This window comes from Pogona vitticeps, chromosome 4 (assembly GCF_051106095.1).
Source record: "Pogona vitticeps strain Pit_001003342236 chromosome 4, PviZW2.1, whole genome shotgun sequence".
Taxonomy (NCBI): domain Eukaryota; kingdom Metazoa; phylum Chordata; class Lepidosauria; order Squamata; family Agamidae; genus Pogona; species Pogona vitticeps.
This window is the reverse complement of record NC_135786.1, coordinates 206,439,380-206,464,666: the sequence shown is the minus strand read 5'-3', so window position 1 is coordinate 206,464,666 and position 25,287 is coordinate 206,439,380. Positions and strand designations below refer to the sequence as shown.

Genomic DNA, 25,287 nt, shown 5'->3' with positions numbered 1-25,287 from the left:
TATGTTCAAAATAATTGTTGTTTAGTCATTAAGTCGTGTCTGACTCTTCGTGACCCCATGGACCACAGCATGCCAGGCTCTCCTGTCTTCCACTGCCTCTCGGAGTTGGGTCAAATTCATGTTGGCAGCTTTGATGACACTGTCCAACCATCTCATCCTTTGTTGATACACTTACATTTGATGTCCAAGTCCATTTCACATTACTACTGTAGTGAAATGTGAGCATGGAGTGTTCTTCAAGTGCTAGAGACGCTATGTGAAACATCCTTTTAGAAATTAGATCAGTGGATGTCTTCATTTACAAAGGATCTCATGAAGTCTTTAAATCCATTTCTGGAGACTGATTATCACAGGAGACCATGGCAATTGTTCAACCTTACACTGATCTTTTCTTGTAGAGCAACAACTTTTACACTAGAAAAAAAAGATGCTTGAGTGTTCCTGGAGCAGGCACTATTAGGACAACCAATTGTTGCCTATAAGATCCTTGTGCTGTTTAGAATAGATGTCCTAATGAGGCTTTGATGTGTTTCAGAGCAGGGAAGCTAACACTTCTTCCTTGAGTAGAAAAAAATGTTCAGAAAGCGAGAGGAATATAATTATCATTGTATAAGGAAGATTAGATCCTTCCTCTGTTGCTCTGCATCTTCCATTCTATTTTCTGGGCATAGTATTGTTGCTTTTTAATAATATGGACCTCATCTAATTAAGACCTGCATGACAGACAAAAATCCATCAGGCTTAGCTTTTCTTGAAAAAGATGCAGGGATATGGCAATCTTTGCATGAGTAATTTCCCCTTGTAGTACTATTAGTCAAGCATACAAACTTTTCCAGATGTGTAAAGATGACAACTGAACACTAAAGCAGCACCAGTCTGTCTTATTTGAGTGTATGCTGCTACATATTTGATAAATGTACATTAAATTACCCTTCACTCTAAATTCAGTGGCTAATTAGAGGTTAAGGGATGTGGTGGTGCTGTGGGCTAAACCGCAGAAGCCTGTGCTACAGGGTCAGAAGACCAGCAGTCGTAAGATCGAATCCACGCGACGGAGTGAACTCCCGTTGCTTTGTCCCAGCTCCCGCCAACCTAGCGGTTCGAAAGCATGCAAATGCAAGTAGATCAATAGGTACCACCTCGGTGGGAAGGTAACAGCGTTCTGTGTCTAAGTCACACTGGCCATGTGACCACGGAATATTGTCTTTGGACAAAACGCTGGCTCTATGGCTTGGAAATGGGGATGAGCACCGCCACCTAGAGTCGAACATGACTGGACAAAAATTGTCAAGGGAACCTTTTAATCAGAGGTTAAGGTGTAGACTCTAGTCCCTCTCATCCCTACTGAATGTCTAACGATTTGACAGCTTCTTGCTGAGACAAGACACATGTCAATGAATTTGGCAAATTTTGACTATGCCAATAAAATACTTAATATCTTCTCTTACTTTCTATGTATACCCTTGCATATGTAACTTTATCTGTCTGACTTACATAATTGGCAATATAATTGTTGTTGTTGTTATGCACGGTCAAGTCCCCGCTGACCTATGGTGACCCTACGGATGAGAGATCTCCAAAATGTTCTGTCTAACATTGATCAGCCCTTGTAAATTCAAGCCTGTGATTCCTTTAGGGATTCAGTTCATCCCATATGTTGTCTCCCTCTTTTCCTGCTGCCTTCAGCCTTTCCCAGCATTACTGTCTTTTCCAGAGAATCTGGATATGATATGACCAAGTAGGACAGCTTCTGCTTCATTTTAGCCTCAAGAGATAGTTTAGGTTTGATTTGATCTAGGACCCACTTATTTGTCTTTCTGGGAGTCCAGGGTATCTACAAAATGTCTTTTTTTTCTGTCAGATTTTTTTAATTGTCTAGCTTTCACAGCTGTACATGGTGATCAGTTATACAAGAGTGTGGACGGTCTTAGTCCTCAGTGACACATCCTTACACTTGATTATCTTTTCTAATTCATTCATTGCTGCCCTTCTGAATCTCAGTATTTTTCTCATTTTTTGGCTGTGGTCTCCATTTGGATAGATGATTGAACCAAAGTATATAAAATCTTCCACTGTTTCAGTTTCTTTATTGACAACATTAAAGTTTTGTAGTTCTTCTGCACTTATGATTTTGGTCTTCATAATGTTCAACTGCAGTCCTGCTTTGGAACTTTCTGCTTTCAGTTTCACTAAAAGATCTTTCAGGGCATTGCTCCTTTCTGCTATTTTTATATATAGAAATTACTTCAGACATATATGCTTGGATAGCAAATGTATTCATAACCCAACATAATTGTAATCTATTTTAATTATTCTACATATTTATTTCTCTGTGGACAAAATGTATAGACCTCCAGCTAGACCAGTAGTTAATTTTTAACCTGTGACAGTGCTTGCCAATGGAAAAAAGATAACTAGTTAATGAAATATACTAAGGATGTGCATCTTTAGTCATACTATTACTATAACCCACTACCTTTGGTAAGCTTTTTAAGCGGTGTAATTTTTTCCTGTATCAACTATGAAGATTAGGAACTAAGTTTGCATGTGATATACAATGCCTAATCTGCAAGTGTTTCAGTTTAGCACATATTTTTACCATAAAACAAAGCTATTTTAATGATTATTTCATAGCAGTGTAAAATATCAACAGAAAGGAATGTTAGAGTCCCTAAACAAAACAGCTGGGGAAATAATGTCATTCTGTCTTTGATTCTTGATGTATTTCATTTTAATTTAGGTCAGTATGAATTAAAATTTTGCCTCAGAAGCAAAATGTTATTAGTAGGGTGGAAGAGACCACATTTATCACACTGTATGTTGCCTGCGTTTTTAATATGTAAGTCAATAGCACTTGAAATATGATAAATGAAAATGCCAAAAACAAGAGGAAAATAAGTTAATAACAATTTATAATTTATTGTTCAAAAAGAATACATTATACATTTTCCCATATTTGTTGCCAGAGATCTGCAGAGATAGAAAATGAAAGGATGAATGAATTTGGAGCAGCAGAATCACCATCACATCACCTCTAGTCTACTATCACCACTGTGAAATCTGATTATCTAAGAGCTATTAGACAAGAAATATGAGGAGCTTACTGCTTAATTGTGGTAGACACTGCTCTGTCATGTGTTTAATGTACTTTCTATATTAGCAGACATGCTGCTTTTCCTCCACTGAGCTCAAGATAATGCACATGGATCTTCTCTTCCACATTTTATCCCCACAAAATACTCTGAGGTTAGTTGGAGAAAGGTTAGTTGGAGAAAGAGTAAGTGGGCCAAGGTCATTCAGTGAGTCTCATGGCATAGTGGAAGACTAGATATTGGGTTTCTCAAGGTCCTGTTGAATGTTTCTGTATAGAGGATGCCAGCTTTCACCAGGATCAGGCAGTAGATGATAGAAAAAAGTCCCACAGAAAGTTATCACTCCAAGTGAATCATATTTGACCAAACAGACAAATTGAGGTATTCTTGTCTTCCTAGAAAAGGCTTTACAGGACCTTGGAGAGTTCCCAGATGACACGTTCTTCTAACAAGTCACAAGTTGTGCTCTCAGACACATGGCAGTAACTGAAGGCACTGGTACAGCCAATGACAGCAGAAGTCAAAATGAGACACCAGGTCTCAGGATGTAGAAAGATGTAAATAATCTTTATTCTGATTTTAAAATGCTCAACACGTTTTTTTCTCCTGAAGAAGTCCATATGCCAAAACTCACTGAGCATTTTAAAACCAGAATAAAGAATATTTACATCTGTTTACATCCTGAAACCTGGTCTTTTGACCACTGCTCTGAAATATATGGGCCATAAAAAGTCTTCTACTGAATGACTCATGTGTATATTTCATTTGAAATGGTTGGAAATTATTTACATAGGCTTGTGGTATGAATTCACTCCTGACAAATATGTACACACAAAGTAGTTATGTAGCTGATACCCAATTGTCTTCCAAACCAATGTATGATGTTATGATACCTATGGCCACAATCTACATGGATTTCTCTTCTACAAGCAGTTTCTAAAGTTATGTTGATATGGGAAAGTTACAATCCATCTTTACCAGGAATTCCAAAGAAAAATGTCCTTCTAAATTGTGCCCTATTGCAGTAAGTTTGTAGCTTGAGGTAGTTGCACTTTTAAGGAAAGAGTTCACTGTGATTTTGTTCAACAGATGTAGGGCAATAATATTGCACTGTATCTGGGTTTCAGTTACCTCAAATTCTGTACATAATGTTTCAGTGCTGGAGGTACTTAAAATGTGGAAGTTTAATAAATGATGTTGATTTGACATCACAGATCCAAATAATGACAACTATTAAAGGAATGGGAGGAAAGCTTACTAAATAGCAAAATGCCACTGTATGCTAATATGCCAATAAATCACTGCCAAAATGTACTTAATCCTCAAGGTAGAAAAGTAAAAAAGAGGTACTTTGTGCACTAGCTCTCACTATCAAACTGCATATTTTGATATTTTGAATATCAGAATATTGGAAAATTATTTTGAAGACATTGTCTGTTGTGACAAACCCAGACCTACTGGGATATGTCACACAGTTACACTAAGCTGCCACCAACCATTCCCTATAAGAAGTCACACAGACCAGGGATGGATTTTTAAACAATAAAAAGAATAAGGTTTATTTAAACACACACAGGGAAAAATAAACAATCAGGTGAATAACATAAAGTAACGTGGCTTATTCTCACTCATACATGCATACAGTTTGGTTCACCCAGAACCCTTAACTTGAAGCACAGACCCTGAACCTATCAGTTCTGGCTAACCAACAGACACCTGAACCTATCAGGTTGGTACTCTGACACACAGAAGTACCCTGTCTGACACACAGACTCCCACAACAGCTTCTTCTTCCCAGCTGCTGCTTCGTCACAACCCAGTGTCTCTCAGCATCTCCTAAACTCTCCACACACGCTTCACATATTTATACAGTACAGCCCCTCCTCCTGATGTCCCGCCTTCCACTCCCCATAGGATGGAACTTTCCCTCCAAACCCATGACAGACAGGTAACATCAGTGCTGTTATGTAACACCTCCCCTCTTTATAAGTTGTTTTGTAGGGGGAAAGCTAACGTGCTTTTCACCAAAAAACAACCTGTATAAAATACACCACAACAGTTATACATACCATATTATACTTACTCATACTTACACTCTAAGTTAACCATAGCAAATAGGCATTTAAACATCTACCATATACATTACATCAATTTACCTTTATTCATACAAACCAATTCAAAACAGGTACATTAACTTTTTGTCATCATTATATACACATAGTCCATGTTCTTTCGCCGTCTTCATTCTTCAGGTCTTCTTGATAAGGCGTCAGCAACACAGTTCACTGACCCTCTGACCACCTTCACTTCAAAGTCATAGTCCTGTAGGTTTAAAGCCCACCTCATAAGTTTGCTATTGTGGGTTTTCATTGTCTTTAACCATTGCAATGGTGAATGGTCAGCACACAGAATAAAATGTCTTCCCCAGATGTAAGGCTTGGCCTTCTGGATCGCGTAGACTATGGCCAAACACTCCTTCTCCACGGTTGCCAAATGTCTCTCACCTTTTTGAAGTTTCCTACTCAGGTAGGACACTGGATGTTGGTCACCATTCTCATCCTCCTGGCACAGAACTGCTCCTACCCCGCTGTTAGACGCATCGGTGTAGATGATGAACTCCCGGTCGAAGTCTGGAGCACGCAGGACAGGATAGTTGATTAACGCCTCCTTCAACCTCTGGAACGCCGCCTCACAGTCGCTGGTCCACGGGATGCGGTCATCAGCCTTCTTCCTCGTCAGATCGGTCAGCGGAGCCGCAATCTCGCTAAACCTCGGGATGAACTTTCTGTAGTAGCCCACCAACCCAAGAAATGATTTGACTTTTTTCTTGGTGTTGGGTCTAGGCCAATCACGAACAGCTTCTATTTTGGCCTCCAGGGGTTTTATCACTCCTCCCCCTACCATGTGACCCAAGTATTTTATTTCTGGGCTACCCAGCTGACACTTGCTGGCCTTTACTGTTAGCCCTGCTGCACTTAACCTCTGCAGCACTAACTCCAGGTGTATCAGGTGATCTTCCCAGGTATTACTGAAGATCCCTATGTCGTCAATGTAGGCCACTGTAAAGTCACTGAGCCCTGCCAAGGTCTGGTCCATCAGCCTTTGGAATGTGGCTGGTGCATTTCTGAGACCAAAGCTCAGGACTCGAAACTCATAGAGACCAAAAGGGCTGCAAAAGGCAGTCTTTTCTTGATCCCTGGGATCAATTCTTAATTGCCAATATCCCTTTACCAGGTCCAATGATGAGATGAACCGACAACCCCCTATGGTTTCAATCAGGTTGTCTAGCCTGGGCATTGGGTAGGCATCAGGAGTGGTTACACGGTTTAATTTCCTGTAATCGACACAAAACCTAATGCTCCCATCAGGCTTATCCACAAGGACTATCGGAGAGGACCACGGACTAGAAGAGGGGACGATTATGTTCTCCCTAAGCATCTCGTCCAGCTCCTTCCGCACCTTGTCCCTATAGGGTCCCGTTACTCGGTATGGGGATACTGCCTGCGGGGGTGCATCCCCTGTATGGATCCGATGCATCACTCCCTTCACTATCCCCGGCTTGTTGGAAAACACCTGTTGATATTTACTAAGCAGCATTTTTAGTTCTTGCTGCTGGTCTTGGGTGAGTGCAGGACTGATCTTTACCTCCTCTGGGTTGTATTTTACTTCCCCTCTACCCTCCCAGAAGGGTAATTCAGCTTCCTCACTCTCAGCTGCTTTTATCGCGAATAAAACCCTCTGTTCCCCTCTGTAGTAGGGTTTTAGGGCATTCACATGAACCACCCTCCTTGCTTGGTTCTCCTCCTGCTCTATTAGGTAGTTCAGGTCTGACATCTTGGAAATGACCCTATATGGTCCTGCCCATTTGAGCTGCAGTTTATTCTCTCTGCAGGGCCTAAGCCAAAGCACTTCCTCCCCTGGGTCAAAGTGCCTCTCTCTAGCTTTGTGGTCATACCATGTTTTCTGTCTGACCTTCTGAGCTTGCAGGTTTTCTGCTGCCAGCTCTAGATTTCTCTTTAGGTCATTCATCAAGGTGTCGATGTATGTCACAACGTCTTGTGGGTCATCCTGGGTGATCTGCTCCCAATTTTGTTTGATCAAATCAAGGGGCCCTTTCACCCTTCTCCCAAATAAAAGTTCAAATGGACTGAACCCGGTACTGGCTTGTGGCACTGATCGATAAGCAAACAAAAGGGATTGCAGCTTCTGGTCCCAATTGTTTGGATTCTCTGCCAAGTAAGCCCTAATCATGCGCATTAGAGTCCCATTGAACTTCTCAGTTAACCCATTACTTTCCGGATGATAGGCAGTGGTTTCCTTGTGCTTAATTCCACAGATTTGCCATAAGCGTTTCATGAGCTTTGATGTGAACGATGCGCCCAAATCTGTGATTATCTCCGAGGCAAATCCCATCCTGGACATATACCCTACCAAAGCATCGGCCACTGTGTTAGTTTCAATGTTAGTCAAGGGTATGGCTTCAGGATACCTTGTGGCATGGTCCACAATTGTTAGAATGAACCTGTTCCCCCTCTTTGTGGCCTTGGGCAAAGGTCCCACAATATCCACCCCTATGCATTTGAACGGAGTGTCAATCACAGGCAAAGGGCACAACTTTGCTTTGGTCCTGTCGCGGTTATTCCCCTGCCTTTGACACACATCACATTGTTTACAGAACTCCCTGATCTGCTTCCCTATGTCAGGCCAGTAGAAATTCTGTGTGATTCTCTGCTGTGTTTTGTTCACTCCTAAGTGCGCAGCAAACATGTCAGAGTGACCCCTTTGTAAGATCATGGGGCGATACTTTTCAGGTACCACCAGCTGACTTCTGATCCCATCTCCCCCTTTTGAGATATTCCTCAGGGTTTCTCTATATAAAATCCCCTTTTTCTCCAGAAATCTCACTGGGGTTTCAGGTGTTAGCTGGGCGTCAGTCACCTGTTCAAAACACTTTTGGAGAGTGGCGTCTGCCTTTTGCTCCTGTCCAAATCTGCTGTCTGTGGTTAAGGTTTCCACCACAGCTTCTGAACTCCCCTCTGCTTCCGTCTCTGGCTCATCATTACCCCCCTGAACTGTCCCCGTGGTGGCTTGTGAGCGTGTAATCACTAGCACCCGTTTCACATGTTCAGCCAGGTCATTTCCCACGAGCACGGCTGCTGGCAGAGTCGATGAAATCGCTAGCCTCCAAACTCCCCTCCAGCCTTGAAAGTTGACAGGTACCTCTGCTACTGGCAGAGAGATTACCTGCCCCTCAATCCCTGCCACCTTCATGCTCTCATTTGGGATTATAAACTCCCTAGGAATAATATCTGGATGGCATAGGGTTACCTGGGAACAAGTGTCCCGCAGCCCCCTATACTGACGGTCAAGTATTCCTACGTCCACCCCTGCTGTCTCAAACAACTGAGAATCTGTTTTTACCAGCAAGCAGCGCTTTACCTCCACAAGAGGACCATTTTCCCCAGCCTGATCAGCAGAGGTAGCTGTTCCAGACTGAGTAGCCATGGCAACCGGCTCCCTCAGTGACCCTGAGCCTTGCTCTTTCTGGACACAGAACACAGCTTTTGGCTTGGTCCCACTAGAATTCTGAGGCACCATTCCTTTTAGCTGCTTTAATTTCTCACACTCTGAGATTAGATGACCCTTTCCCTGACAGAAATAACATTTTCTGGTGTATTTTGATTCTCTCTCATCTTGTTTTGGTTTTCCCTCCAAAATCTGAGGTCTTTGTTTCATGTCTGAGGGCTTCCCTTCACCATGGGCCCCTCCCCCTTGCTGGCTTTTCCCTGGTCCCTGAGAGTACTTGCTGTAGGTTTCTTTGGGTTTACCTACAGATTTCCCCTCACCCAAGGGCTTTCTTATTTGGGAAATAAAATCTGCAATCTCTGCGGCTGCTGCCACAGATTTCGGTTTCCTTTCCCTCACCTGGAATTTCAATTCCCCATGCAGGACTGAATAGAACTGTTCCAGGGCTATCAAATCTTTAAGCTGCTCATAGGTCTCTGTCCCTTCCTGCGATAGCCATTTCTCAAGCAGCCTCACCAATTGGGCCCCCACTTGGGTAAAAGTCTGTTCTGGTTTTTTGGTGAGGGACCTGAATCTTTGTCTCAGCTGCTCTGCATTTATCCCATGTCTGGCAAAGACCAGTTTTTTAAACTCTGCAAAATCTTTCATCAGTTCCTCAGGCATCTCGGCATAGACCTCAGCCAGGCTACCACTGATTAAAGATCGCATGATGGTCATCTTCTCAGTTTCCCTCACTGAGAAGTCCACAAACGCTCTTTCCACTAAGGAAAAGAACACCTCAGGACAATCTCCCTTGTGGTACACAGGGAATTTCTTCAGGTCAGCCTTAGACAGTTGGCCTCCCTCAGAATCCCTATTATTATTATTGTTCTGGTTCATCATTTCCAATTTTCTTAACTCATACGCCATCCTTTCTTTTTCCAGAGCAATTTTCTCTCTCTCTAATCTTTCCTCTCTTTCCAATCTCTCTACTTCAAATTGCCTTCTTTCTCTCTCTAATCTTTCCTCCATTTCCCTCACCCTCAGTTCATGCTGTTGGGCTATGAGTATTTTTCTGAGTTCTGGGTCTTGCTCTCCTGTGCTGTCACCTTGCACTGAGCCAAATTCCTCCTCAGAACCTTGGTCAATCTGGGGGTCTTTCACTTCACTCATTTCTGCTACTTGGCTTCGAGTCAAGGGCATAACCCCCCCTCAGAACAGGCTGCTTTAAAAGTCAAGCCTCAAAATAAAACGACCACTTTTTTCCTTCTTGCCTCAGAACCAGCTCTCCCTAGAGATTGCTGCTGTTCTTCAGCACTAGACTTGCAACAGTATCGAGTCAGAGCCTACCCCCCTCTGCTGGGCCTCTCAGCTGGCAAGCTAGCTCACTGTTACTACGCAGTTTTGCCTCAGCTTTTTCCCGCCAAAACTAGGCTACCTCAGAGCACCTTAATCTAAGTCTCCCCAGTTGGCACGTTCTTCTACTAGCGCACCTCCCCGTGAGGTACACCTAGAAGATTACCTACGCGCCTCAGACTGTCCCTGACTAGACCCCCCTTGCTCTGGGCACACCTGCCAAGGCTTTGCTGGACTACTGGACAACTGGACCAGTCGTATCCCACACGCTGGACACCAATCAATGTGACAAACCCAGACCTACTGGGATATGTCACACAGTTACACTAAGCTGCCACCAACCATTCCCTATAAAAAGTCACACAGACCAGGGATGGATTTTTAAACAATAAAAAGAATAAGGTTTATTTAAACACACACAGGGAAAAATAAACAATCAGGTGAATAACATAAAGTAACGTGGCTTATTCTCACTCATACATGCATACAGTTTGGTTCACCCAGAACCCTTAACTTGAAGCACAGACCCTGAACCTATCAGTTCTGGCTAACCAACAGACACCTGAACCTATCAGGTTGGTACTCTGACACACAGAAGTACCCTGTCTGACACACAGACTCCCACAACAGCTTCTTCTTCCCAGCTGCTGCTTCGTCACAACCCAGTGTCTCTCAGCATCTCCTAAACTCTCCACACACGCTTCACATATTTATACAGTACAGCCCCTCCTCCTGATGTCCCGCCTTCCACTCCCCATAGGATGGAACTTTCCCTCCAAACCCATGACAGACAGGTAACATCAGTGCTGTTATGTAACATCTGTATCTCCTGCTTTTTTGCTAATGCAAATTTTCCATCCACATCTGATGCCTTTGATTCAGGGATGATGTAAAGTGAAATATTCACAGCTGCCCACAATTGACTACAATTTAGTTGATGTTACAGACTATAGTTGACAGGCTGAATGTTCTGGTCTGTAAGATTCAAATCATAGGATTGTATTCATATTGAGTTAGTCTTAGACCAACTCAGATCACATGTGCTGTGAAAACCTGCTTTGGAGAGCTGGAAAACCTCCTGGAGTGGGTTTTCAAAAAGAGCAGGAAGTTGAAGGAGAGGAGAAGAAAAACTCATGATTTCAGTGGACATTTGCTAGCACACCACTGGATTTACATCTTAGTTTGTATTGAATCAATACTCAGTGGTTGATTGTATCCATATAATAACAATAGATCTACTTTAATCAATGGATGTACTTGAGTTTCATATATATATGTGTGTGTACTGATTTGATGGGAGCAACTCCATGAATAGTCAGGGCTTGGCATAAATTAATCAGACATTTTTTTTTCTGGAATTCTATTGGGCACCTGCAGGCATAAAGCCCTGCTACTTTAGTAACATGAAACCTTTCACTTGCACCAGCAAGAGTAGATGACCATTACGAAGAGCAGAGTCACAGTTGTGCAAGGAGAATCTGGAGAGTTCTTTGTGCAAGCTATGTAAAACTCCAGCAATTCACCCTGCGGTCTTGTATGAGAAGTTTGCCCAAGCAGGATTTTTGAATGGCTTGGCCTTATATAGGCAATTAGTGCCCTTTTGATTTTTAAATAACCTGCTTCTTGTAGCTATGAATAAAGTGCTGGAGTTGGTTTGTATATAGATTAACACAGCTACCTGCATTTTGGACTCTCCTTGGGGACATGGTTGTATAAACTATGATATTCCCCAATAAAGAATAGAGTTTAGAACTGGCCAGTGCACCTCTGCAACTCCTCCCCACTAGCTGCTGCTAGACGAGATGGTGATAGATTAATTATTCCAAGCGGAGTTCAAAATGTGGACACTTGGGCTGATCTTCCCGCTTATGAATGGGACATTTGGCAATGCAGGCAATTCTTGTTTGCAGATTAATTATCTTCTCTGCTGCAGGAAAATTCTGTTTGAAAGTTGCTCAGTTATCAGCCTGCAGAATCCATGGAGCAAGCAACCATGCTTGTGAGCAGAGCACAGCAGTGGCATGCCAGGGAGCATCAAAAGCAACAGTCTAAAAAGCACACCATCTCCAGATTCATGAAGTCTTCACACAATACCACCTCTGTGTGGCTTCCTCTTGCCTAAGGAATCCTCAGCAGGTAATTTCATATTTCTGGTTTAAATGTAGATAAAGATTACTGGCGTTGGTCACTACATTTTAGTATCTGGGATGGTTGATAAGGATGTATCTTGTATGGCAAGATAAAACGAATAGAAGAAAAGGCATCTCCCTTCCCTGCTGGCTAAGAAGGAATTTGTTCTGTCCTTTGAGGCTGATTTATACCCCTCGTCTCTGGAAGGTATTTGTGAAAAACAGGTGGCAGGGGGTGCGGAGGGGAGAGGGAAACCTTATAATACATATTTTGAAATTTCAATCGGCTGAAACAGATTATATTAATTTTTTTGTGGTTTCCTGCAGTTTCTTCACTATGCTTATGGTACAGCTTTTTCTTCAGCCTTTTTATCTGAAATGATTCTGCTTTTAAAAATGGAAGAAGAGAAAAATAAATAAATAATAGAAGAACCTCTCTTTTGTAGTTATAAGGATGTTCAGCGTCTTCTGGGAAATGTCTTTGCTTTATTTTATTGTTTGGAATTAGTTATTGATTACTTTTTAAAGAAAAGAATATTATTACTAGTCAAAATAATCTCAACATCAATAATAGATCAGAACATGAGTAGATGTATGCTGTCTGGAAGCTCTTTTTACTGCTTAAGGAATATTGGTTGGTTTTAATAACATAGTGCTTTGCTGCTATCAATAATAAGCATCTTAATGACCCTTTTAGAATTCTGCAGGCACAACCAGGATGGGTTTCTAAAAACAGCTGGTTAATTGCAGTTGTGCGGTTTCCACATTCACAATTGCTTTTGCTTGAACTCATACAGTACACTGGGACGCTTGAAATCCATGCCTGCAGTCATATTGCTGTACTATTCACAGTCTAGAGGAAAGAAAAATGTCCAAACTTTTCATAAAAAATTATTCCTCAATTGAATGCAAACTATTTCACATTTATTTGATTCAACTTTTATAATCCCAAGGAGGCTGCAGCTCCTTTCCTTGTAAAAGGAAAGGATCCATTTGAAAAAGGATCGGCGCGTTGCAGAAATCCATGTAAACAAGAAAGAGGCACTCAAAAACTTATTGGGTCAAATGTTATTATTGTTTACCTTTTACGTAATTAGTTACTTTGGCAACTGAGTTAAAACAGGAAAATAAAAGAGCACTCTGCCTGCAACTATGTGAAAGGATTTTTATTGTATTTTAATTGTTGTAAGCCACCCAGAGACCTTTGGGTAGAGTGAGCGGCATATATATTAAATAAATAAATAAATAAAATAAAAAATAAATTAAGACAAATATGTACTGATGAAATAAGGAGGAATAATTTGTAAAAGGAGAATTCAAGCTACTGTCATGAAATTGTTGTTTAGTCATTTAATCATTTAATTGTGCCTGACACTTCGTTACCCCATGGACAAGAGCACGCCAGGCTCTCCTATCTTCCACTGCCTCCTGGATGTCAAAATTCATTCCGGTAGCTTCAGTGACACTGTCCAACCATCTCATCCTCTGTCGTCCCCTTCTCCTCTTGCCTTCACACTTTCCTAACATCAAGGTCTTTTCCAAGGAGTCTTCTCTTCTCATGAGATGGCCAAATTATTGGAGCCTCAGCTTCAGGATCTGTCCTTCCAGTGAGCACTCAGGGTTGATTTCCTTTAGAATTGATAGGTTTGTTCTCCTTGCAGTCCAGGGGACTCTCAAGAGCCTCCTCCAACACCACAATTCAAAGGCATCAATTCTTCGGCGGTCAGCTTTCTTTATGGTCCAGCTCTCACTTCCATACATCACTACAGGAAAAACCATAGCTTTGACTATTCGGACTTTTGTTGGCAAGGTGATGTCTCTGCTTTTTAGGATGCTGTCAAGGTTTGTCATCGCTTTCCTCCCAAGAAGCAGGCGTCTTTTAATTTCGTGGCTGCTGTCTCCATCTGCAGTGATCATGGAGCCCAAGAAAGTAAAATCTGTCACTGTCTCCGTATCTCCCCCTTCTATTTCCCAGGAAGTGATGGGACCAGTGGCCATGATCTTCGTTTTTTGATCATCAGACCATTTTTGCACTCTCCTCTTTCATCCTCATTAAGAGTTTCTTTAATTCCTTCTCATTCTGCCATCAGAGTGGTATCATCTGCTGCCCCGAGTAGACATTGTCTAGAAGGGCAGGATAAAAAGCTAATAAATAAATAAATAAATAAATAAATAAATAAATAAATAAATAAATAAATAAATAAATAAATAAATAAACAAACAAACAAACAAACAAACAAACAAACAAACAAACAAACAAACAAACAAACAAATCTGAGGTTTTTTATATTTCTTCTGGCAATCTTAATTCTGGCTTGGGATTCATCCAGTCCTGCCTTTCACATACAGTGGTACCTCGCTTAATGATTTTAATTGGTTCAAAAAAAAAAACAACAACACACATCGCTATGGGAAAACATCGCTAAGCGAAACGTGTTTTCCCATAGAGATGCACTGAAAACCGGATAATCTGTTCCAATAGGAACGGAGTATCCGGTTTTCTCCCCTACTATCGGGTGCAGCACTTTCGGAGAAGCCTCCCGGTGGGGGGGGGGAAAGATTGGATCAGCTTCAGCCTTCATTCCCCACAGCCCGGCTCCTCTCAAAGGGCTGCCCGATTGTGCTTACAGCAGCGGAGGAGGTCCCTGGTGGAGGAGAAGGCAGGAGCCGATCTGGCATTTCTCCTCCACAGGGAACATCGTTAAATGGAGCGCAAGATCGCTCCGAAAAAGCCATCGCTAAGCGAATTCTTTGTTAAATGAAGCAATCATTAAGCGAGGCACCACTGTAGTTTGGTACTGAAGCCTAAACCAGTGTAATATAACAATGATTTTACACAAGAGAAATTTGACACATAAGAAATGCTAAAGTCTAATTGTTTCCTGTAAAAAGCACAATCTCTTAGTATTGCATTGATATAATAACCATTAGAGGAAAATGTTCTGGTGTGTGAATTCCAATGTGTTATTCTATGTAGGCCAATGGCTACTTCTCTGAGGAGGGATAATGTAGTGCAGATGGTCCACTTGTACTTACATTTTCATATTTTCCCCTCAACATCATTCATCATTTTCTCTTCTTTGGACTGTAACCACAACTCCCAGGAAGAACATTAACCACTGCACTGGTTTAATATTTACTCCTAGCTCCTACAAAATCATTTTTAATATTTTGTGGAGAGATTAAACCATTCAGTCAGAGCACTTGCCTCACATTGCTTAATAAAAGATGGTATTTATCTCTGTGCTGCAAAGTAGAAATTTCCTTTCCTCACAATGCACCTTCCACCTGGGTAATCTTAAATTCCCATATAACGGAGACAATAGAACAACTGCAAAATAAGTGTGAGAGAAGGCATTGTATCTATTGAAGGAAGAGATGTTTCAATTATTAATAGTTCTTCAGTCCCAGTGGAAACTTATTATGTCCAGGTACTAATTCTGTAAATAAATATATACTTAAAATTGCATTAGATAAGGAATGACGGTGAGCCAAAAAAGAGAGAAGGGATTATATTTCACTATGAATAAATATATATGAACAAAGTGAAGAGTTCTTTGGTACTGAATATTTTTAATGATTTATTATTTCCACTTCTATACTGCCCCATTAGTGTTATCATTAGACATGGGGATGAATAAAAAACGGATCATGATATTTGTCAAAAATCACTGATTCATTAATTATTCCTCCATTCATGTTCGTGAATTTCAAAGATGAATGCGAAGAGATTAATATTGCCCCATTTTTATTCACACACACACCCATATGAAGAGAGGGAAGACTAGCCTTCCCTCTCTTCCTATGGCTTTTCCATTGTGCCCACCAGCCTGTTGATCAGCTGATTGGTGGCCCAATTGGCAGCCACCCACCCCCGCAGCCTATCCCCTGCCCCCTTCCTCTCCCTACCTTAGCCGCCACTCCCTGACATCACCCTGCTGCACCTTCCTAGGTATCACAATTTTAAACATCAAGGACTGCAAGGAGTGAGTGGGATGGGTAGCCGCCAATGTTGGCAACCAGCCTATAGTTGTTGAGGTCATCAGTTGCTTGAACCCAACCGGGCTGCGAAGACAGGCCTCCCCCACCCTCCCACACGCACTCCCCTCCCCACAGCTGCTTTGTGCACGCGCATGCCGGAGCCGGCGTGAGTCCTCCCTCACCCCTTCCTGCAGGTCCCCACGGACGCAAAACAGCTGTGGGGAGGGGAATGTGTGCGTGGGGGTGGGGAGAGGTCTGTCTTTGTGGCCCGGCGGCAACCAACTGGGGTGGGGGAGAGCTGGGAGGCAGGGCAAAAGCCAGCTGCTCTGGCTGCTCTCCTCCCAGCAGCACCAGCAGTGGCAATGGGAGTGGGGGGGGGTTGGCAAGAGCCAGGAGGCAGGACAACAGCCAGGTGCTCCAGCTGCCTTCCTCCCAGCAGCAGCGGCGACGGGGGTGGGGGGTTGGCAAAAGCTGGGTAAAATAAAATAAAAATAAAAAAAAAGACTCACAGGCTTCCGCCGCTGCTGCTAGCACACACTCCATCACCCCTTCAACCATGCGCCTACATGCAGGGGAGGGGTGGGCGCACAGGTGTGCAGGCACTCCTGCACATGCATGAAGCAGTGAGGGAACACACATGGGCCTATGGCGTGCACACTCCCCAACCACTTTGCACGTGCATCAGAGAGGGCAAGTGTGAAGGGCCGCCCCACCTCCCTCAGAGACTCCCCCGATCCGCACTAGTAAAAAGGTTGGGACATTTTAGAAACCTGTCAGATACATCAGTCTTTGGCAGCAGATTGTGATAACAGGTCCTTCCTCCCACACAGAGGTTCAGTTCTGTGGAGTCCAAATCTCAGCAGGAGATGATCTGACTATGACAAAGGGTAGAACTCAAAGTTCACCACCTTCGGATCCTCCCTTCCCTGTCCTGATATGAATATGAGATCAAGAACATAACCTGCAACATGTTTGGGCCCTGTGGCATGTTGGGAAAAGCCCATGGCAGCCAGGTTTCAGTTATATACACCAGGTCATATAACTTTTCATGAATAGCATCCTGCCTTTCGAAACACAAGTCTCTGAGGAACTAAACTCTTGTGAAGCCACAGAAGAAAAAGCTATGTTCAATCAATTTAGTATTTTCATAGAATCATAGAATAAATGAGTTGAAAGGGGCCTATAAGGACAATGAGTCCAATCCCCTGTTCAATGCAGGAATCCAAATCAAATCAGATGTATTTTAAAGAAGTCTTTGACATGGAATCAGCACGGCAAATGGTTTACAGTAAAATAAGCAATTTAATTTCATACAGAATCTGCTTTTATATTTCCTCATGTTTAATGGTCATATCAGATTCAAGTTCCTTACCTTGCATAATTATACAGTCAACACCTCCAACCAGTAGGTGGCACTATTTCATATATTTAGCAGTTAGCTAAGGTTCTGTGTCTTGACTTCTTGTTTTCTATCTAGTTTTATTATGTCAAGGCTTGACATTTTATATATGTAGAGAGCTAAGGGGAGTGTAAAGGTTGCAGCCCTGAAAATGTACGTTGTAAGTTTGCTTCTTGTAAATAGTAGATCTGCTCTGGATGGTTTATTGAGCTTAAATAAAGTTTGTTCCTTTTTCACCCACAAGAAGGGGGAGGCTGTATCCTTTGAGCGTCCTCCTTCTGAGCAATGTATTCATGTTGTTTTTATTAGCAGCAGCATTTGTTACTGCCAATTTATCGATATACCTTTAAAAGAATAATAATAAAAAAAGATACAAGTAATGAAGTAGCTACAACACCCAGAAACGATGCCCCTTTGCAAAGGAAATAAATTGACAGCAACATTCACACAGGCTAAAATGATAAAGAATGAATCAATTCATCATTGATGCAAAATAAAACTTCTGGTGAGTGAAAAATAAAGTGGAAATAAATCGCTGGCCAGGAAAATGAGCTGACCTTGGCCATGCATTGTGTGCTTGAAAATGTATGAAACCATCTAAAAAAATGGCCATATCGGTATAACTGGGTTTCTTTTGCCAGGTGTGATCAAGCCCTTACTTGAAAATATAGACCAAAATAAAATTGCAATTGTTATGTGCAGTAATATTATTTTGTTTTGTTGTAAAAATTATTTTTTCAATTGTTTCTCAAATCAAAGAGATTTATCATTAGATTTTTGCTCCCTCTGTATATGTGGAAACATGCATACATGCATTTCCAGTTCATTATAATTAGGGCTGTGTCACATAACTGAGATTAAACAATGAAAAAAAAAAGTAATGCCCTTAATTAACTAGAGGGCAAATTATTTTAAAATTGAGTCATTTTAATAGTTGCTTTTGCAAACTGCAGGAGGCCAGTGTCATCATATACAGAAAAGATTATACTAGTGATCATATCTGTATTTATTATCATAATAAATCCAAATTGTGCTACTCTCACAGAAAAAAAATCTGCAGACTCCTCTTACAAGCCTTCACATAACTTCCTGACTATGTGGGTTACTAAATAAGTGAACTTTCACAGCAGCATGACAAACCATCGTTTTCAAATTAGGCATCTGTGAATAGATCTCAGATAAAACTCCCCCTATCTGTGACCTTAAAATTATCATCCTCTCATCCTCTTTAACCCCGAAGTTCCAACAAGCTCTCTCAAAGCAAATCAGGAAAGATTCAGGATAATCTTTCCTATATTGGGGAAAGTTATTTAGATTGATATTTGAGGGATTTCTCACACTGGAATTATTATTATTATTATTATTATTATTATTATTATTATTATTATTATTATTATTATTATTATTATTATTATTATTATTATTATTATTATTATTATTATTATTATTATTATTATTATTATTATTATTAATTATTTTGGGCTGCTATTTCCAATTTCTTCATCTCAGTTTGAAACTGCATTTCTCTTTGCCTGGTTTCTTGCTCAAATTGCCTTTACCTTTCAAGTTCTCTTATTTTTTCTCTTTCCAATTCTTGCTCGAATTCCCTTTTCCTTTCAAGTTCTTTGATTTTTTTCTCTTTCCAATTCTAATTGGTTTTTCATAGCTAACTCCTTTAGTTTGAATTCCTGTTCTACCTTCCATTTTTCCAAATCTTGGGAGCTTTGGATAATTCACCTCCTGAGGCAATTATTACTGGTCCCTCAGTTTTTTCTTCACCTTGAATTTGAGGGTTCCCATTTCCTTCAGAACCCTGGAGCTCAACCTGTGCCTCCACAATCAACTTTTTACTTCATTTGGGTAAACAATACAATTTTTTATTAACTTGGACTGGTCCTTTTTCCCACACGAGAGCCAAAAGGATCTCCTCTTGGGATTCCCCAGACGTGGGTTCAGAAACCCTGAAACTAAGTCTTCCACAAGACTCTAACTGGTAACCACTTCTTTATGCCACAGATCCTAACTCCTTTTCCTCCAGTCTCAAGAAAATTCAGTTTCACACTGGATTGTTTTCTATCCAACTTCTATGCCACCAATTTGTCATGTTCCTGCCTGTTCCTTGGTTGTTTCACCAAACAAAGGGACAAGCAACTTGTCATTCAGCTGCCACCAGTTGATCACATCAGCTTTATTTACTATTAATGATAGAGGTCCAGGTGACGTATCATTTAAGAAATTGTCTATTGTTACAAGTGATAACAGTCCTGTCAATATCATTAACTCCCCACTAAAACAACCTTCTCTTTTCACTCTCAATTGCTTACTCTAACTCTCTCTCCCTCCTTCTCTTCACCTCACTTAACTCTGTCCCAATTCCTATTGGTGCATGCAAATCACAACATAAATATTAATAAGCAGGGTGAATGCTACAATAATGTATTTAAAATAGATGTAGGCATCCTTCAGTCTCAAGAGACTATGATAACGTGCTCTGAATAGAGGTCTTGGAACAGCATCTAATGTGGCAGAGAAGGTCAATTCAAGAGTGATAATCCCTTCCACACTGAAGACAAAAAAATCTGTCCCCTGTCCAGCTCCCTGAGTTTGCTGGTTTTGGGACCGCCTCTTTTCCTCAGCCTGCGGAACAAGGGTCTCTTCAAATTGGGAGAGGCCATGCTGCACCACCTGCCTCCAGACTGCATGCTAAGATGTCAAGGTTTCCCATCTGCTGAGGTCCATTCCTAAGGCCTTCAGATCCCGCTTGCAGATATCCTTCTATCACAGCTGTGGTCTTCCTCTGGGGCGCTTTCCATGCACTAATTCTCCAAACAGGAGATCTTTTGAAATCCAACCACCAGCCGTTCTCATGACATGCCCAAACCAACGCAGACATTGCTGTTTCAGTAATGTATACATGCTAAAAATTCCAGCTCATTCTAGGACTACTATATTTGGAAAATTGGCCTGCCAGGTGATGCCAAAAATGCATCGGAGACAACGCATATGGAATATGTTCAGCTTCCTCTCCTGCCGTGCACAAAGGGTCCAGGACTCACTGCAGTACAGGAACGTACGTACTCAGGACACAGGCTCTGTAGACCTGGATCTTGGTATATGTTGTCAGCTTTTTGTTAAGACTTACTCTCTTCGTGAGTCTAGAGAACATGGTAGCTGCTTTGCGTATGTGTTTATCCAGCTTGACATCTAGAGAGAGAGTGTAAAAGATTGCTGAGTCAAGATACACAAAATCATGAACAAGCTCCAATTCTTGCATAGAGGTGGAAATAGAGGGAGATGAGTCCACACTCTGGCCCATTACTTGTATTTTCTTCAGGCTCATTGTTAATCCAAAATCTTGCCAGTCCTTGCTAAAACGGCTCATAAGTTGTTGGAGGTCCTCGACAGAATGGGCAACAACAGTTGCATGGTCAGCGAAGAAGAAGTCCCACATGCATTTCAGTTGGACTTTGATCTTTGTTCTCAATCTAGAGAGATTAAAGAGCTTTCCATCTGATCCAGTGTGGAGAGAGACACCTTCTGTTGCAGTTCCAAAAGCGGGCTTCAGCATGACAGCAAAAAAAATCCCAGAGTCAGCACGGGGACACAGCCCTGTTTCACTCCACTTCAAATGTCAAAGGGATCTGATGTTGAGCCATCAAAAACTACAGTGCCCTTCATTTCCTCATGAAATGATCTGATGTTAAGGAGCCGAGGTGGACACCCATTTTTGGGAAGTATTTTAAAAAGGCTGTCCCTGCTAACCAAATCAAAGGCCTTTCTGAGATCTATGAAGGCCACAAAGACTGGCTCTCATTGTTCCCTACATTTCTCCTGCAACTGTCTCAAAGAAAATACCACATCGGTGGTGGATCTATTAGCTCGAAATCCACACTGTGATTCTGGATAGATTCTGTGTGCAAGCACCTCGAGTCTCTTCAGCACGGCACTAGCAAGCAGCTTTCCTACAATGCTGAGAAGAGAGATGCCATGGTAGTTATTGCAGTTACCCCTGTCACTTTTGTTCTTATACAATGTGATGATGTTTGCATCCTTCATGTCCTGTGGTACTCCACCTTCCCTCCAGCAAACACAGAAGATGTTATACATCTCAGTGGTGATGATCTCTTTACAGTACTTCAGCACTTCAACAGGGATGTTATCCTTCCCAGGTGCCTTGCCAGAGGCGAGGGAATTGAAGGCCACTTTTATTTCTGCTAAAGTTGGTTTGCTGTCCAACTCTTCCAAGACAGGCAGGCACTCTGTGTTATTTAATGCTTCTTTGGTTACTACGTTCCCTATAGAATTTAGCTCAGAGTAGTGTTGCTTCCAGCATTCCATATGCTGTACTGGATGATCACACCTGTAGCAGTCTTCAAAGGAGCAGATTTCTTCTCTATTGTACCTAAAGCCTTCTTGATACCATCATACATTCCCTTGATGTTACCTGTGGCCACTGCTGTCTGTATCTGTGAGAAGAGCTGAAGCCAATAATTGTTAGAACATCTCCTGTCAGCCAGTTGGACTTGGCTACAAGCAGCTCAAAGAACCTGCAAGTTGTACTCACTAGGACAAGCTTTGTATGCTGCTAGCGCTCTCCTCTTTTCCTCGATGGCTGGCATCAACTCATACGAATGGGCTTCAAACCAATCTGCCGTCTGTTTGATCTTCTTGCCAAATGTGGACAAGGTGGTGTTATAAACAGCATTCTTGAAATGATCCTATCATTCAGGTGTATTTGCACCAGCCAGGCCTGGAAGAGTTTCCTAAAGTGCTTGAGCAAATTCCTCCACTTTTCTCTGATTGTGAATCTTGCTGATGTCAATAAGTGGTCTTCCTTCCCTTTTCATATGATACAATCTCTTTATTCACAGTTTTACTCTGCTATACACCAAGGAGTGATCGGTATCACAATCAGCACCCTGATAGCTGCATGCGATCATAATACTAGGAAGGCTAGAACATCTAGTGAGGATCAGATCGAGCTGACGCCAATGCTTCGATCTTGGATGTCACCAAGAGACTCTTTGTTGAGGCTTCGTATTAAAGAACATGTTGCTGACACAAAGACCATAATAACAGCAAAACTCCAGCAAGCGTTGGCCATTTTCGTTCATCTTCCCAATGCCATACCAGCCTAGACAAGTGGGCCAAGAACTGTGATCAGCACCAACTCTAGCATTAAAATCTCCGAGAATGAACAGTGGCTCTTTCTCTGGGATTTTCTTGACAGTAGCTGCCAGATCGTTGTAGAAATTGTCTTTGACTTCTGCTGTAGACAACATTGTTGGTGAGTATGCATTAATAAGGGTGACCAGTCCTGTTGATCAGCGGAGCTGCAGAGACAGGGTTTTTTCACTTCCTGCAGTAGGTGGAATAATGGATCTCAGCAGAGTATTTCTAACCACAAAGCCAAAACCATATTCCCTGGTCTCATTCAATGGTTCTCCCTGCCAGAAGAATGAGAATTTTTTTTCTTTGACCGATCCCAATTCTGGCAATCTTGTCTCTTGCAGGGCAACAATGTCCATCTGCAGCCTACTCAATTCCATGTCAATGATAGCTGTCTTGCACAGATCATCTATTTCTTGCAGGTTGTCAGAAAAGCCAGGTGTCATTGTCCGAACATTCCAGATGCCTAGCTTTAGGGCAGTAGTTTTTTATGATGGTTACGTGGTGCAGGGTTATCGATCTGCTTGTTGGCTTTCACCCTAAACACCATGGACCTCATGAGGTTAACAGACAGACCGTGGCAAGGTAGCACCTTACTGGCTGGTGGCTGCCCAGCTCAAGGCAGGCACTAGCTACCTAGTGAGGTACAATGACCTCCCCCACCGTTGAAAGTAGCCCCTGGCATCACGCTCTACGCTAATTGAGCAAAGACATATAACTGGTAATTGCAACTTCCTGTGTTATTTCGATGCCGTATGTGAAGCTGGAGTGTCCTCTCCAGAGTATGAGGCCTGGGTAAAATAATATGCAGACTGTTACCCAAGCAGCAAATCTCCCCTCTCCATGTCACTGAAATAGTCCAATGGAAAGGCAAGAGCCAATACAACTGGTTCCAGCGATGTCACAGGAGTTGCCAGAGCGTCATGAGCTGCCTCCGGGACTCCAGTTCCAGATTTTGCCTCAAGGTTTATTCCTGAAGCTGTTTGCATTGAAATAATCTTTGTCCATATACTGTGTTCTGATGTTCAAGCTTTCTATTTGCTTTTTAGGTCTGTTTCCATAATTTTTGTGTGAATATGATGCAATTGATCAGTATAATTACAGAAAACAGAGTGATTTCTTTTTAGGCTGTGGGACTGAGATAAGTGGGGGTGTTGATTATTTTGGAATATAAAACCAAAGTTTTCATATTTGAAAAAACAACGCAAAATCCTTTAACTCAAAATTCCATATGTCCAGAAAAAGCTTGTTTTATAGCTACTGACTCCATCCTTTACGTTCTTTCAGTTCTCAAAAGCATATTCGTAGTTAAAAATTTAATTTGATGCTAAACTTAGATCTTAGCTCTTTAAAGACTTTAGAAATACTCCTTCTTTTGAATACATTTCCTGGAATCTCACTACCAGCATGTTACTTTTCTAAACTCTGATGCTCAAAAGCAAAGCAAAGCAAAGCAAAGCAAAGCAAAGCAACTTCTAAGTACACTTTATGCGTGTGTTTTCTTCTAGCCAAGTTAGCTGGAGAATTCTAAGAGATGGATTTCAAAAGGTAACTTTTCCATGCTCTCCAATTAGCTGTTGGGAGGGATTTTAACAGTGTTGAAGGTGTAATGCATATTCCACAACTGCTTTTGACATTCCTCTTTGACTTAGTCTGAAGCTCTGAACAGTGTGTTTGCTTGACACATATTTCAAGGCATATTTGCTTCCTTCAGATAAACTATGTACAGGTGTACCCTAAATAAGGCTGAAACAAAAATATGAGATGATGTGCATGCTGGCCCTGCCTCTTCCATAGCCAGTTAATCACGTGGAAGGGATGCAGTCTGAAAGTGAGAGCCTCCTGTACACATGAACACCTCTGGGCAACCCAGAATCCTGGAAAATTATGATTCAGAGTTAAATTGAGAGTTTCCAATCATATAGGGGGCTCTTCATTTCACACAAGGTGGTGGAAGGGACAGGGATAGCAGATTTCCCTGCCTCCATATTTGGTTAATCCTTTTTTAGACAATCTGAATTGACTGTTTCCTCCCCGTAGATGTGTTCAATGTATTTGCGAAGGCTTTCATGGCTGGGATTTAATGGTTGTTGTGAGTTTTTCGGACTCTTTGGCTGTGTTCTGAAGGTTGTTCTTCCTAACATTTTTCCAGTCTCTGTGGTCAGCATCTTCAGAGGACAGGAGTAGCACTCTGTGCTCTGGTGCAGTTTGTTTCGGAGTTGAGTATTTATAGCTATGGGATCAGCTTTGGTCCTTATCAGGAGGTGGGTGATCAGTGTGTTTTTGTTGTGGGTGTATTATTGTGATAGGGAGGAGAGATTTTCTGTCACTGTGATTGATGGGTGTCGTTAGCTGGTCTTTTGTGTGCAGTGATCACTGGTCCTTGTGGCTGGGTAGAGTTCGTTGACCTTTTGCAGGCTGTATTTTTCAGTGCTGGGAGCCAAGCTTTGTTGAGTTTTAAACTTTCTTCTTTTTTGTTGAAGCTTTGCTGGTGTTTGTGGATTTCAATGGCTTCCCTGTGCAGTCTAACATAATGATTGCTGGTGTTGTTCAGTATTTCAGTGTTTTTAAATAGAATTTCATGTCCAGCTTGTTTTAGGGCATGTTCAGCTACTGTCAATTTTTCCAGTTGTTTTAGTCTGCAGTGTCTCTCATG

The 25,287-nt window shown here is 41.8% G+C and overlaps 1 protein-coding gene and 1 long non-coding RNA gene across 2 annotated transcripts in view; one reads left to right on the top strand and one right to left on the bottom strand.

The window, feature by feature from the left end:
• Positions 1 to 25,287, top strand: part of LOC144589259 (uncharacterized) — a 486,230-nt gene that overhangs the window by 259,764 nt on the left and 201,179 nt on the right. The window lies entirely within an intron of this gene.
• Positions 4,625 to 10,769, bottom strand: LOC144589261 (uncharacterized). Its single transcript, XR_013545293.1, has 2 exons — positions 10,616 to 10,769; positions 4,625 to 4,928 (listed from the first exon to the last, which is right to left on the bottom strand). It is a non-coding gene; the product is annotated as an uncharacterized LOC144589261 (long non-coding RNA).